General features: G+C 35.8%; 2 long non-coding RNA genes across 3 annotated transcripts; one reads left to right on the top strand and one right to left on the bottom strand.

The window, feature by feature from the left end:
• Positions 1-4,674: 4,674 nt before the first annotated feature.
• Positions 4,675-6,472, top strand: LOC116122252. 2 transcript variants are annotated; one of them, XR_004126865.1, is made up of 3 exons: positions 4,675-4,731; positions 5,582-5,646; positions 6,049-6,472. It is a non-coding gene; the product is annotated as an uncharacterized LOC116122252 (long non-coding RNA). The 2 variants fall into 2 exon arrangements; XR_004126864.1 differs by having other exon boundaries at positions 4,680-4,731; positions 5,582-5,723.
• A 3,548-nt stretch (positions 6,473-10,020) lies between these two features.
• On the bottom strand, positions 10,021-13,609 carry LOC116122249. The gene is made up of 3 exons (XR_004126862.1): positions 13,583-13,609; positions 13,346-13,506; positions 10,021-10,056 (listed from the first exon to the last, which is right to left on the bottom strand). It is a non-coding gene; the product is annotated as an uncharacterized LOC116122249 (long non-coding RNA).
• Positions 13,610-13,826: the final 217 nt, after the last annotated feature.

Genomic DNA, 13,826 nt, shown 5'->3' on the forward strand with positions numbered 1-13,826 from the left:
TTTAAGGCTTCATTTCAGCAATCCTGGAAGCAATTAAAAATATTAAAAATCATAAAATAATAATAAAAGAAATGCCAGCAAAACTAGTCAGTAATGGTCTGTATCAACTTTATTATTGTGAGTGGAAGCTACGCATACTCTAGAATTTCAACGTTTTGACCTTTTTTTATTATCTCTTTCGAACCATCACACTGCCTTCCATAGAATCAGAGAAAAAATCTCGATCTCTTGCTTGTTCTATAGTAATCTCTGTGTGAATCCTTAGTTATTGTTTCTTCTTCAAGGACGAAACCATGCCTGTGGGAGCGCCTTTCTGTCTGCGTTCCTTCAGGTGCTGTTCGACACTGGCATCAAGGGAGTTGCTGAATTTTGCACGTCGGGAGGGGGTCGATTCAAAGCTAAAAAAGTGGAAAAAACGTTGAAGATGATTGAAGCTTGCTCCACGATGCAGAGAGAACAACTGACAGACGGCTGTGAATGTGGCTGGACGATCTCCGAGATTTGGCCTATGATGTGGGGATATATTGGAATTTTCAACTGATGCTTTAGGCGCAAGTTGGTGGCTGAAGATCAGGCTAGCACTAGTAAGGTTCGGAGCCTCATCCCTGCTTACTTCCATACTTGGAGCCCAAGTGCTATTAAGTTCAATGTTAGCATGGGGTCCAAGATGAAAGAAATCACTCGCCGATGACGATCTATGTAACAAAGAATTGATCTTGGATTGGAGAAGATTGCTGGGGTCACACTTCTGAATGGCAAACACTTCACCCACCACATGTTTGCCAACTGAACCGCTGTTTATGGTAGAGATGAAGATAAGCAAAAAATCCAATGATTGTCTACTTGTGAATCAATGACAATAATTTTTTTGTTATACCCATTGTTGGCATGGGAGAGCCGGCAAAACAACTCTTGCTCGACTTGTGTACAATGACAGGCAATGGAATTTTTAAGTTCGACGCAAAAGCATGGGTTTGTGTCTCCAATGACCCTGATATTTTGAGAATCTCAAAAGCGATTATCGGATCTATCACTCTCTCACCCTGCAATTTGAAGGATTTGAATCAAGTGCAGCTCCACTAAAAAGGGAAATAGCGGATAAAAGTTCTTGCTTGTATTGATGATGTCTGGAGCAGTGATTATCATTTTTGGAAACCTTAAAATCTCCCTTTATGGCCGGAGCATCTGGAAGTAAGATCATTGTTCTACACGTGATGAAAAGTTGCAGCAAGAACGACACCTGGTGAATATAATAGCTTGAAACTTTTTCAGACATGAATGCTGGTCTGTGTTTGTGAAGCTTGCATTTATGGGGAGAATATTAATGCATGTCAAAGTTGGAATCGTTTCGTGAGAAAGTTGTTCACAAGTGTGGAGGTTTGCCTTTGGCAGCAAGGACTCTTGGTAGCCTTCTACAATTGACAAGAGAGAAGATGATGGGGAGAATATATTGAACAGCGAAATTTGGTTTACCAAATAACAGTGAGATACTGCCGGTGTTGAAATTAAGCTACCACCACCTTTCTTCACATTAAAGAGATGTTTTGCATACTGCTCTGTTTCTACCGGAAGATTATGAATTTAAGAGGAAGAACTTGTCTTTTTGTGGATGGCAGAAGGTCTTGTTCAAGAATCAAAAGATACAAACAATTGGAAGACATAGGAGGGATTCTTTTCGTGATCTAGTTGCGAGATCCCTTTTCCACAATCAGATAGTGATAATTCTAAATTTAAAATGCATGACCTTGTGAGCGATATGGCTCAATGGGTTTCCGGAAAACAAGTTTAAGGTTGGAAGATGGAACGAAGACAAATAAGCAACTGAAAAGCTTTGAAAGGGTACGTCATTCTTCTTATACTTCTACTGTTTTGATGGTAAAAACAAATTTGAGGTTTTCCATGAACTTAAGCACGTAAGAACATTCCTACCAATTCTGTCAAATGATGATGGTGATGATCATTATATAAACAAATCTGGTGCTCCCTGTTTTGCTGTTAAGCTGAAAAAATTAAGTGTTATCCTAAAAGATATTATACGTGGAGATTCCTAATTCAATTGGAGATATGAAACACTTGGGTACCTCAATCTTTCCGGCAGTATGATCAAAACTTTGCCTGAATCAACAATTCTCTGTTCACCTGCAATGTTTGTTATAAAAGATTGTCCTCGTCTCAAGAAGTTGCCAGAGAGAATGAGACATCGATCAATCTACGCCATCTTGATATGGAGGTCAAATCTAAAATATGCCACAGGGAATGAGAGAATTGAGATTCTGCAAACTTTATCAAATTTTTTGTGGGCAAAATTTTGGATCTAGTTTGAAGATTTGAAAGATTGAAGTTTCTTCACGGAAAGCTTTGCATTTCAGGATTAGAGATGTGGCCAATTTAAGGACATCGGAGAGGCCTTATTAATGTATAAGAAGGCTTAGAAGTATTGTCATTAGAATGGAGCTCTCAATTGATAACTCACAAATGAGATTGAAGAGGAAAATGTACTTAATATGCTTCGCACCACATAAATATAAAAAAGTTGACCATCAAAGGCTCTGTGGGAAGAGATTTCCATCTTGGATTAGAGATTCATCGTTATCCAACATGTTGTTTTAAATTGGAGAACTGTGCCAAATGTACTTCTCTACCTTCTCTTGAAAAATTAAGCTCACTTAAAGATCTCACCATCAAGGGATGACAGAAAATAAGAAGTATCGGTTCTGAAATTTATGGAGAGAGCTCCTCAAAGCCTTTCAGTCACTAGAGACTCTTTGTTTTGAAGATTTGCCAGAATGGAAGCATTGGGTGCCTATCGATGAAAGTGATCATGATGGAATTTTGCCTCACCTCAGCAACCTTTCATTCTGAATGCCCCAATCTCATTGGAAATTACCTAGCAATCTTCCTTCATTGAAAGAACTAGTAATTCGTGAATGCCCGCAATTGGTGGTTTTGTGCCCAGTCTCCAGTGCAGAGCAACTTAGACATAGATGGCAGCAAAGAGATTGTGAGCAGTAATCCAGTTGATGTCAATCCACAGAACCCTATGACTTCAGGACAAGTTTCAGAGTTTGGTAATTGGTTAAGCAAGGGTCCCAGAAAGTTGAACGCTAAGTATCACTGATTGCGAGAAACTCATGTATTTGTGTGCAGACTGAGACTTCTCTTGAGAACCTTCACAAGGGTTGCATAGCGCAGCTCCCTCAAAACACTATGTATCAGGATAGCCCACTCTTGTTTCTTTTCTAGAGGACGTTTTTTTGCCGAGTCTAAGTGAACTTGAGATTACAAATTGCTTGCGTTAACATCCTTACCTGAGGGAATGAAGCATGAAAATGCTTCTCTTGAAAGGCTGCAAATTGAAGGTTGTCATTCACTTGCATCTTGTCAAAGGTCACTACTCCATCTCTAAAACAGCTTCAATAAAAGTTGTGAGAAATTGCAGTTTTTGTTGGTGATGCAGAAGATAACTGTAGTGCCTCTACATCTCTTCTTGAGGACTTGTGTATCGAACAATGTCCATCTCTAACATGCATATCACCAAGAGGCCATTACCCATGGCACTCACACAGCTTAATTCGAATTGCTCAAAGCTAGTCGATAGCAGAAGGTTCGACAGTAAACTGTCTATTCGAGCAATTATCTCTGAATGTGAACTCTCATTCGTTACCAGAGGGCCTGTGCAATCTTAACCGTCTTTATCAAAACGTAGCGTCTTCAACCTTGTTTCCTTCCCGAAGGAGGCTTCCCATACCAGTTTATTTGTTTTTGATTGACTGTGAGGCGCTTAAAGCCCTGCCCGACGGTATACACAATCTCAGCTGTCTCCAGGATATCAATTGGTTGTCAAGTATCAAATCGTTTCCAAAGAAGGTTTCCCTACCAGCCTAAGAATTCTGGGAATTGGTGGTAACACGAAATCTATAAGCCTCTAGGGGGTGGGATTGCACAAGTTCACCTGCCTTGCAAACCTTTGGATACAGAATGTCCAGATCGCATGTCTTTTCCAGAGATGAAGGAATGACGTTGCCCACGTCTCTAACTGATCGCACATTTCAGAATTCCTAAATTGAAATACTTATCTTCCAAGGTTTTCGTGACCTAACCTCTCTTAAAACGTTGCGTATTATAGTTGCCCAAAGCTTACATCTTTTCCAGAGGATGGCCTGCCACTTCACTTGTGCAATTACAAATTCGAGATTGTCCTTTGCTGAAAAACAAGGCAAGAGAGATAAAGACGAGAATGGTCTAAGATAGCAAACATGCCTTTGGTCGAAGTAGATTCCCGATTCATCTATGACCAGAGGAGGATGAATGAGCTCTATTTATCTCAGAAACAAGTGTATCAGTCAGTCAATTTTACTTTTCCATATTGCAATTTTCATTCCTAAGTTTGATCGTTGGTAATCAGTCCTCAACCTTCACCGGGAAGTATTATTAACTTATCTCAGATTTTTACATCAGAGCAAATTTCAAATTTCAAATGTGTCACAAATTCACTGGCTGGGTGACGAAATGTCAATTCACAAGCAAGAAGACATTGATGAAGAAAAGTGAGATCTACTCGATCCGAAAATATTTCTCGTTGCCTATCATTATATTGTAAGGATCAATCTTAACTTCCTTTACCGCATGTTTTTTAATTTTCTGATTTCAGTTGTCATGATTTGGTTTTTTCCAGGTGTTATAGGTCAAGTGGAATGTGCAAATCGACTATTTTATAAGGCAATGTGTGAGGTAGATGCCTCTAAATTTTTGCAGTAGTAAATTAACTTTCCAGATGATCAGAGCATGGATGTGGGAAATATCTTATTCATTTATTCTCTAATTATGGGATAAATCCCCAATCTGAATTTCATACAAACTTTCTGGGCTTGAAGTTTTGGTTTCTGTGCATGAAATTGCTGATCTCCCCATGAATCCATTACATTTAGTGCAAAGGATAGTATTCTATAATGCCTTTCGGTCAGACCTTTTATTGCAGAAGAATATTTTTTTTTTTTTTTTTTTTTTAAAGACAAAATTTAGATTAGAAGATGTATTTTAATCATTTGAGTGAGTAACAGCTCATGATCTCAGAGATATGACAAAGTTTCTTCATACAAGTTTGCATAATTTTGTGGTTCAAAAGTCTCATAATATTACCATTAGAAATGGGCATTTACTGCCTGAGAAAATGACACCTCTTGATTTTAACAATGTACAATCCGATTTAGAAACAAAAATATCTTTAAAACCAACAAAAGAAAATGAAATAGGCAAAACTCATAACATAAAACAATTAAGTAGCCACCAATAAACTTCTATTGAAAGAAAAATCCCAAGACAGAAAATTAAGCAACCATTAATACACTAACATGAGCAAATCAAATGTATTTTACATATTACACAAGGAAATAAACTAATAGCACTTCTCTATTGTTTCATTTCACTTCATTTTGTATGGTATGTGAGAAGTGGGCAATAGGAAACTACAGCATGCAAAATTTATTTGAAGATGAGGTATCAAAGATTGGTTCATCCCGTCTTATATTAGCTTGTACATTTAATTGTCCACAACTCTTTCAATCCCCTGTTTTCATTTCAGGAAATCTTACTTCAACTGTAATGGAATACAACACAACAGATTCCACTGGACCAAAAGATTCAATGGTGAGCAAAGATCCAGTTAACTCCAATTCACTATGACTTCTGTGTAAATTTCAGTTTGGTGATTGATTAAAGCAAAGGTATCAGAAAGTATCATTGATCGTGAGAAATTCATACATTTGTGGCATAATGAGATTAGTCTTTTTAGAAAAACCTTCACAAGGACCACAAGGTTTCACGAGCCTGATCTTTCTCTGAAATTCATACAAGGTTCTGCATCTCCCTCAAAATGATTGCCCAACTCTTTCCAGAAATTCATACATGTCATAAGTTTCACGAGCTTGATCTTTCTGTGTTTCAAATTGTTTATTTATTTATTACATCCTCAGAGGGCAGAACCAAAAAATCAGAATTTTTTAATTTATTATATATTTTTATGATTTGTTTCTGAACCACTATGGTTAGGAATGCAAAATTTTTGGAGAGAGTTACAAATGACGGACTATGCCACAGACTTGGAGAAGCAGAAGGAGATCAATTATCAGTGCAAGCAATGCCCACCTCGACAAGTTGCATAATCAAGTTTTGCGAGAATGGTTCTCTGAAACGAGACCTTTTTGTTGGAGTTAACAACCACTTCAACAATAAGGGTTTCACCTATAAGGGGTGACGCACGGGGGTAAACACATTATTATCTTATATGATTGATATAGCAATCTATTAGCAAATACAATCACTGTGACGAGGGGTGATAAAATATTGCAATAATATTGATTGACGTATTGCGGATTTGGGCTTGTGCTTTTTCTTTTTATTAGTTCGCTACTTGTTTGTGTGATTGTTTTCTTTGATTCCAAACGCTATCTAATTCCTTCACTTTTCTGGTTTCTTGCAGTTGACTTAATTTTGAAGTTACATCGAAACTGGAATAAAGCTGAAGTTGATCATACCTGACTGAGCTCAATAATGTAACACTTGTCCTACAACTGTTCTCTCAGAGTCATGATCAGATTCTTCTTATCCAATTTGCCTGTCTTCATTTGAGTGAACCCTGTTGAACAAGTTCATGTATAATTGTCCTTGGTAGATCTTTGTTCCAGTATTCTTTCCCAACGATGATCCAAGCATCGCAATCAAAAAATACTTCTTGACCGCTGTTTCACTTGCAAAAGTACAAAAAGAAGAAACTAACCAGGTGTTTCACATGCAAATCTTGATGAACTTTTTTTTTATATGTTTGTTTATTTAGAAGATTAAGGGCTTCATTGTTTATTTGTAGCTTATTAATGGAAACAGGGTAATAGTGATGAGATCTTGTATTATTCCATGGAAACAGGGTAAAAGATTCCTTTAATTGCCGTCGAATTGATTTAAAGAAAGGAGTGATTATTGATAATATTAGAAGTAGATAACATATCATTTAGTTTTCAATGTCCATCTTTAAGCATATTAATAAAAACAAGTGCCTTAAAGCCAAAAGTTGTTTCCCTTGTTTACAAAGAAAAATAATTTAGTAGCTAATTAGTAAAATGTTACTTCTAATTAATTTGGAGAGTTATTCCATTATATGCATAAGTCTGATAACATATCTTGACTAATGTAAATGCATAAATGTTTTGAGTTCCAATTTGTTTTATTTACAGAAACAATTAATAAAAATCTCTTTTTAAAGGGATCAAATTGAAATCTAATCTCTTAATTGGTTTAGTAATTAAGTCCATCATCTAATTTCTTTTCATTTTTATCCCCTTTACTTTAAAAGCTAAGGAAAACCACTCTAGAGCTTGATTGGCTGCACTCTAGTGCTAAAGTACAATGTTATGAACCCGAACCGAATTGGCCAGTCCAATCAAGTTTCGTCAATAATTTCGGTTCATTACGAATTGAAACTCGATATTTTGATTTAAACTGTTTCTGACTGCTTTTGGACCGGCAAAATAGTATTAGACCGTCGGTCCAACCGGATCAGATGGAAATTTGGTCCAACAAATGTGATTGTTTTAAAAGGCAAAATCCCTAGCTTTTTTGCTTCAGCCTTTGTTTCTTTAATCTTGATTTGTTTCTTTGGCTTTTAATCCAACTTCATTAATCTTCTCTTCCACCTTTATTCATCTTCGATTCGATTTGAGCTTAAAAAGTGAAAGAAAAAAAAAAGATGAAGGAGAAGATCTGAAGATGCAGAAGAAGAGAGAAGAGAATGGAGAGAAAGAGAGAAAAAAATAAGACGAAGAAGAAGATATGAAGATGCTTAAGAAGAAAGAGAAGAGGAGGTGACAAAAGAGAAGGGAAAATGATCGAAATTAGACTGATTATATATAAATGTTGAATGTAAATCTCTTTTACCCAACGCTGGTGTTACCAGAAGAATATTTCTTTAAGACAAAGTTAGATCAAAAGAGCTATTTTAATCATTGAGCCAGTAACAGCTCATATTGATCACAGGAGATATGACAAGTTTCTTCATACAAACTCTTTTTATACGTAATCGGTTTATGCTAAGGGAGTATTGGGTTACGAATTTATTATGGAATTTGGGAATTCTTGCTTCAAGTAATACTATGCTTACTCACGTATCTTATTAACCATCTTACTATCCTTTGTAAATATAACGCATAATACGGGTTGTAGAATACCACGTATGTAATATAATGCGAAATTTAATCACTTATCTCCAGCCATATTGTTCAAGTGTATTGAATGATTTGTGAGTGAATATTTGAGAGATGTCTTCTAGCCTATGCCTCCAAATCTTTTTTTTCTTTCTTTTGTATTTTCGTGATATATCTTTGATGGAGAAAATATATCTTTATATATGGCTAGGCTAGGGACCAAGTAACTCCCATCAACTGCCTTTTAACCTCCCATCAAGGATCAAATGAGGCAGTTAATAACTCTTTTAAACCACCTTGAATTGCATAATTGTGGTATGTGGCCACATCAAGTCTTACATAAGTATCATGCTTACTCACGTATCTTACTAACGATCTTACTATCATTTGTAAATATAACACATAGTACGAGTACCATACGAATAGTATGGGTACTATATATAACAAAAGTAGTGAATAGGATAATAAACTCATGAGTAAGCATAGCATTATTGTTCTTGCTTCTGTCATTCAAAGTTTCAAATATAAATTATTTCAAAAAATATCCATATTATATTTATGCAGAGATTAACAATAGATTATAAAAAATAAAAAATAAAGTAATTTTTTTTTTAGTAAAATAAGAAAAAATACCTTAAGACTGATTCTTCCCAGCACCTACGTTTGTCATAAGAACTTGAAACTTCGAGAACAGCAAGCAGATGTGTAAATGGATGTACGAATACAGAGAAGAAGTTGCATACATCATTATCTTTTGGTCTTTCGCATATGCATCCTTCATTTTTTTTCTGATGGTTAAGCATTCCTGTCAAGAACATAAAAGCATGCTCCAGCTCAGGGTGTAAACATTGTTTCTCTTCTCTCTTTCTTCAATCCTTGAAAAGCATTAACCTCTCCATTCGCAGCCTTCTCTTCCACAGGCATATTCGGACTTCATTCACAGCCTTCTCCTCCTTAGAACTTGTCCAAATTAGCTAGATAGTGTCATGTTTCCATTTCTTTAGTGATTGCCCAGACCCGTAAGAGGAAAACAACTTCAGAAAATAATTAATCTAAAACAGTGCAATCGAGTTTCTCAGAATAACACTTGTGGAGTGCCATCCAGAAGCAGAATAACGATAGATAGCCTTGGATTTTGAAAGCCATAACTCCACGTCCCATTAAGACCTCATCCTTCCCTGCCTCAATTTGTTCGTGCTGCCCCAATGAAAATCAATTTCTTCTTCAAGGCATAAGACCTCATCGTTCCCTGCCTCAAGTTGTTCATGCTGCCCAAATAAGAAAGCATTGGCTCATCTCCAATTACACCCAAAGGAAGTTCAAGCCAACATAATTGCTTCTGGTTCTTCAAATGCTAAAACAACTAACTAATCGCCAATTAAACCCAGAGGAAGTTCACCCAACAGCTTTGCTTCTGGTTCTTTAAAAGCTGAACAACAAGCTTATCTTTAGTTTCACCAAGAGGAAGCTAAGCCAACAGATTTATTTCTGGCCTTAGCAGGCCACCATCTTGTCGTCAACTTCAACTTCAGTGGCCATCATGTAATCATCATCAGTGAATAAAATTTGGCCTGATAACATGTGCGATTCCATTTCACCATCTTCAATCTCGTTCTCCCCTTTCCTAGGTCTTCTCTTCAATGATGACAATTCAACAAACTGCACAAGCTCAGGGTTTACACCATTTTTATATTCTATCTCTGCCTTGAAAACCTTAATAGTAACAACCGCTGCATTCACAACCTTCTCTTCTAGTCGCATATTTAGAGTTCATTCGCAGCTTTCACTTACTCAGACCAGGTCTATACATTCATTAGATAGTCCCATGTTTCCATTTCTATACTCCTATCGTGATTGCCCTTTTCTGTGAGAAGAAAACAAATGAAGAAAATAATTAATCAAACAATTGTCCAATTAAACTTCTGAGGATAGTGACGTGAGCTGTCAGCTAAATGCAATCTCATATATGGTAACATGCCCCCGAATTACAGACCATATATACATATAAAATTCATAATATACCTAATGACAATTCTTCTGAGCTTGTCATAATAACTTTGAGAACAGCAAGCAGATGTGTAAATATTTCTATGGCATTTTTTATTTGGCCCTGTGCAATCTGGAGTTTAGCTTTGATTCGCCATCTTTCTCCTAGCTTGGGCCCGTCTGATCCAGAACAATAGTGGTTGCAGTCTCCCCATCTCCAATGAAATTGGAATGTAATTTCCGAACATAAGTTATTCCTTAAAAATCTGATGAGAAGAAAGAGCAGTATAATCTTAAACCCGGCGGCTTCATCTTTTTCCTCTGACGATCAGTACTTTACATAGTCTGCCCTGCTGCAAATATACGAAGACAGGAGGTGAGCAATACATCATGCAAAACTTGAAAAACACAAACAATAGTACAACTTATGATTATCATCCCAAGCCAGGAAGGTTCCAGAGATACAAAAGTCAAAATTGAACTAAATTAAAGCATCTAGTAGAAGTTGCATACATCATTATCTTTTGGTCCTCGCATGGAGCGTACAAGAAATAGAACTGTCAAATAAACAGCAAAAAACAAGAAACATAAATACAAAGTCAATGACTGAAAATGAAATAATTAAATACCTGTGGAGTGCCATCCAGAAGCAGAATAACCAGAGATAGCCTTGGATTTTGAAAGGCATATCTCCGCGTCCTGTTAATGTGACAGGTTTTGTAAACATTTTTTTTCTCTTTTCTGGTTTTATTTGTTTCTTTTGGCTGTTGTTGGGTTGTGTTTTGGCTATTTTTCACCTTTGTATCTCTTTTGCTGATTATCAATACATATATATATCATTACCTGGGTATTTTTGTTGCTGGTTGTTTGTTGTTCTGAGTTTCACTGGCTGTTGGCTGTTATTGTTAGCTATAGAGGTGAATGGCAAGTTCACGTACAATTGTCCTTGGTAGATCCTTGTTCAAGTATTCTTTCCCAACGATGATCCAAGCATAGCAATCAAAATGCTTCTTCACCGCTGTTTCACTTGCAAAGGTACAAAAGAAGAAACTAACCAGGTGTTTCATTGCAAATCTTGATGAATTTTTTTTATATGTTTGTTTATTTAGAAGATTAAGGACTGCATTGTTTATTTGTAGCTTATCTATGGAAACAGGGTAATAGTGATGAGATCTTGTATTATTCCATGGAAACAGAGTAAAAGATTACTTTAATTGCCGTCGAATTAATTTAAAAAATTAGTAATAAAAACAAGTGCCTTTTAAAGCCAATGCTCCATGGAAACAGGGCACCTAATTTTGGCTTGCAAAAAGTTGTTTCCCTTGTTTACAAAGAAAAATAATTTTAGTAGTTAATTAGTAAAATATTACTTCTAATTTGGAGAATTATTCCAGTCATTTCAAAAGGCAAAAACTACCATGATGATTTTCAAATGTAAATGAAAGATGTGGATGGGATAAATTTGTTAAATGGGAACAGTGGTGTTGGTTTCTTCTCACTCCAAATTTTCTTTTGACAAATTCTGAAAGATGTGGATGGGATAAATTTGTTAAATGGGAACAGTGGTGTTGGTTTCTTCTCACTCCAAATTTTCTTTTGACAAATTCTGTAATTGAGTACATCAAAATTTCGTTTCACAAAACCAGTAGGTATGTGCAGATACAAACCTAAATGCTTTTGTTNGACGTGAGAGAGGGATAGGGAGATCATTTTGGATTTTTGAGAATTGGAGGTGCTGACCCTCGAAGTTCAGCTTTATCAGGGAGGAATTGGCCCTCAACATTATTTCTATTTCTCTTTTCTGGTTTTATTTGTTTCTTTTGGCTGTTGTTGGGTTGTGTTTTGGCTATTTTTCATCTTTGTATCTCTTTTGCTGATTATCAATACATATGTATATCACTACCTGGGTATTTTTGTTGCTGGTTGTTTGTTGTTCTGAGCATCACTGGCTGTTGGCTGTTATTGTTAGCTATAGGGGTGAGTTTTAGGAGATGTTTCCATCATGTTCTCTCAATCGGATTCTTCTCATCCAATTTGTCTGTCTTCATTTGAGCGAACCCTGTTTGAATGGCAAGTGTACAATTGTCCTTTGGTAGATCCTTGTTCAAGTATTCTTTCCCAACGATGATCCAAGCATAGCAATCTTCACCGCTGTTTCACTTGCAAAGGTACAAAAGAAGAAACTAACCAGGTGTTTCATTGCAAATCTTGATGAATTTTTTTTATATGTTTGTTTATTTAGAAGATTAAGGAATGGAAACAGGGTAATAGTGATGAGATCTTGTATTATTCCATGGAAACAGAGTAAAAGATTACTTTAATTGCCGTCGAATTAATTTAAAAAATGTGTAATAAAAACAAGTGCCTTTTAAAGCCAATGCTCCATGGAAACAGGGCAACTAATTTTGGCTTGCAAAAAGTTGTTTCCCTTGTTTACAAAGAAAAATAATTTTAGTAGTTAATTAGTAAAATATTACTTCTAATTTGGAGAATTATTCCAGTCATTTCAAAAGGCAAAAACTACCATGATGATTTTCAAATGTAAATGAAAGATGTGGATGGGATAAATTTGTTAAATGGGAACAGTGGTGTTGGTTTCTTCTCACTCCAAATTTTCTTTTGACAAATTCTGAAAGATGTGGATGGGATAAATTTGTTAAATGGGAACAGTGGTGTTGGTTTCTTCTAACTCCAAATTTTCTTTTGACAAATGCTGTAATGCTTGAGTACATCAAAATTTCGTTTCACAAACCAGTAGGCATGTGCAGATACAAATATAACTGCTTTTGTTAACAATTATAATTCATTAAGTTACGAAAACATGCTGACTGATTAAATATAAATGTTGAATGTAAGTATTTTTTACCGAACGTTAAGACTAAGTTAGATCAAAAGAGTTATTTTAATCATTGCCAGTAAGAGCTCACGATCACAGGAGATATGACAAGTTTCTTCATACAAACTCTTTTTATATGAAATCGGTTTATTCTGTGGGAGTATTGGGTTATGAATTTTATTATGGAATTTGGGAATTCTTTGCTTCTGCCATTTAGAGTTCTAAATATAAATCATTTCAAAAACATATCATATTATATTTATGTAGAGATTAAAAATAGATTATAAATAAAATAAGTAAATTTTATTTTTAGTAAAATAAGAAAAAATACCTTAAGACCCAGCACCTAAGCTTGTCATAAGAACTTGGAACTTGGAGAACAGCAAGCAGATGTGTAAATCGATGTACGAAGACAAAGGAGAAGTTGCATACATCATTATCTTCTGGTCTTTCGCATATGCATCCTTCATTTTTTCTGATGGCTGAGCATTCCTGCCAAGAACAAAAAATTAACAAGATAAACATTTAAAAGAAGGAATAGATAACAGGGCTTTAGACAAAATCTTACCAAATATATGATGTCATTCAGCCGAATGACCTACACATTAACTAGATAGTGCCATGTTTCCATTTCTTTAGTGATTGCCCAGACCCGTAAGAGGAAAACAACTTAAGAAAATAATTATTCTAACAACAGTGCAATCAAGTTTCTTAGAATAATACTTGTGGAGTGCCATCCTGAAGCAGAATAACCACAGATTGGATTCTGAAAGCCATAACTCCACGTCCCATTAAGACCTCATCCTTCCGTG

Source organism: Pistacia vera, unplaced genomic scaffold, assembly GCF_008641045.1.
Source record: "Pistacia vera cultivar Batoury unplaced genomic scaffold, PisVer_v2 Contig133, whole genome shotgun sequence".
Classification (NCBI taxonomy): domain Eukaryota; kingdom Viridiplantae; phylum Streptophyta; class Magnoliopsida; order Sapindales; family Anacardiaceae; genus Pistacia; species Pistacia vera.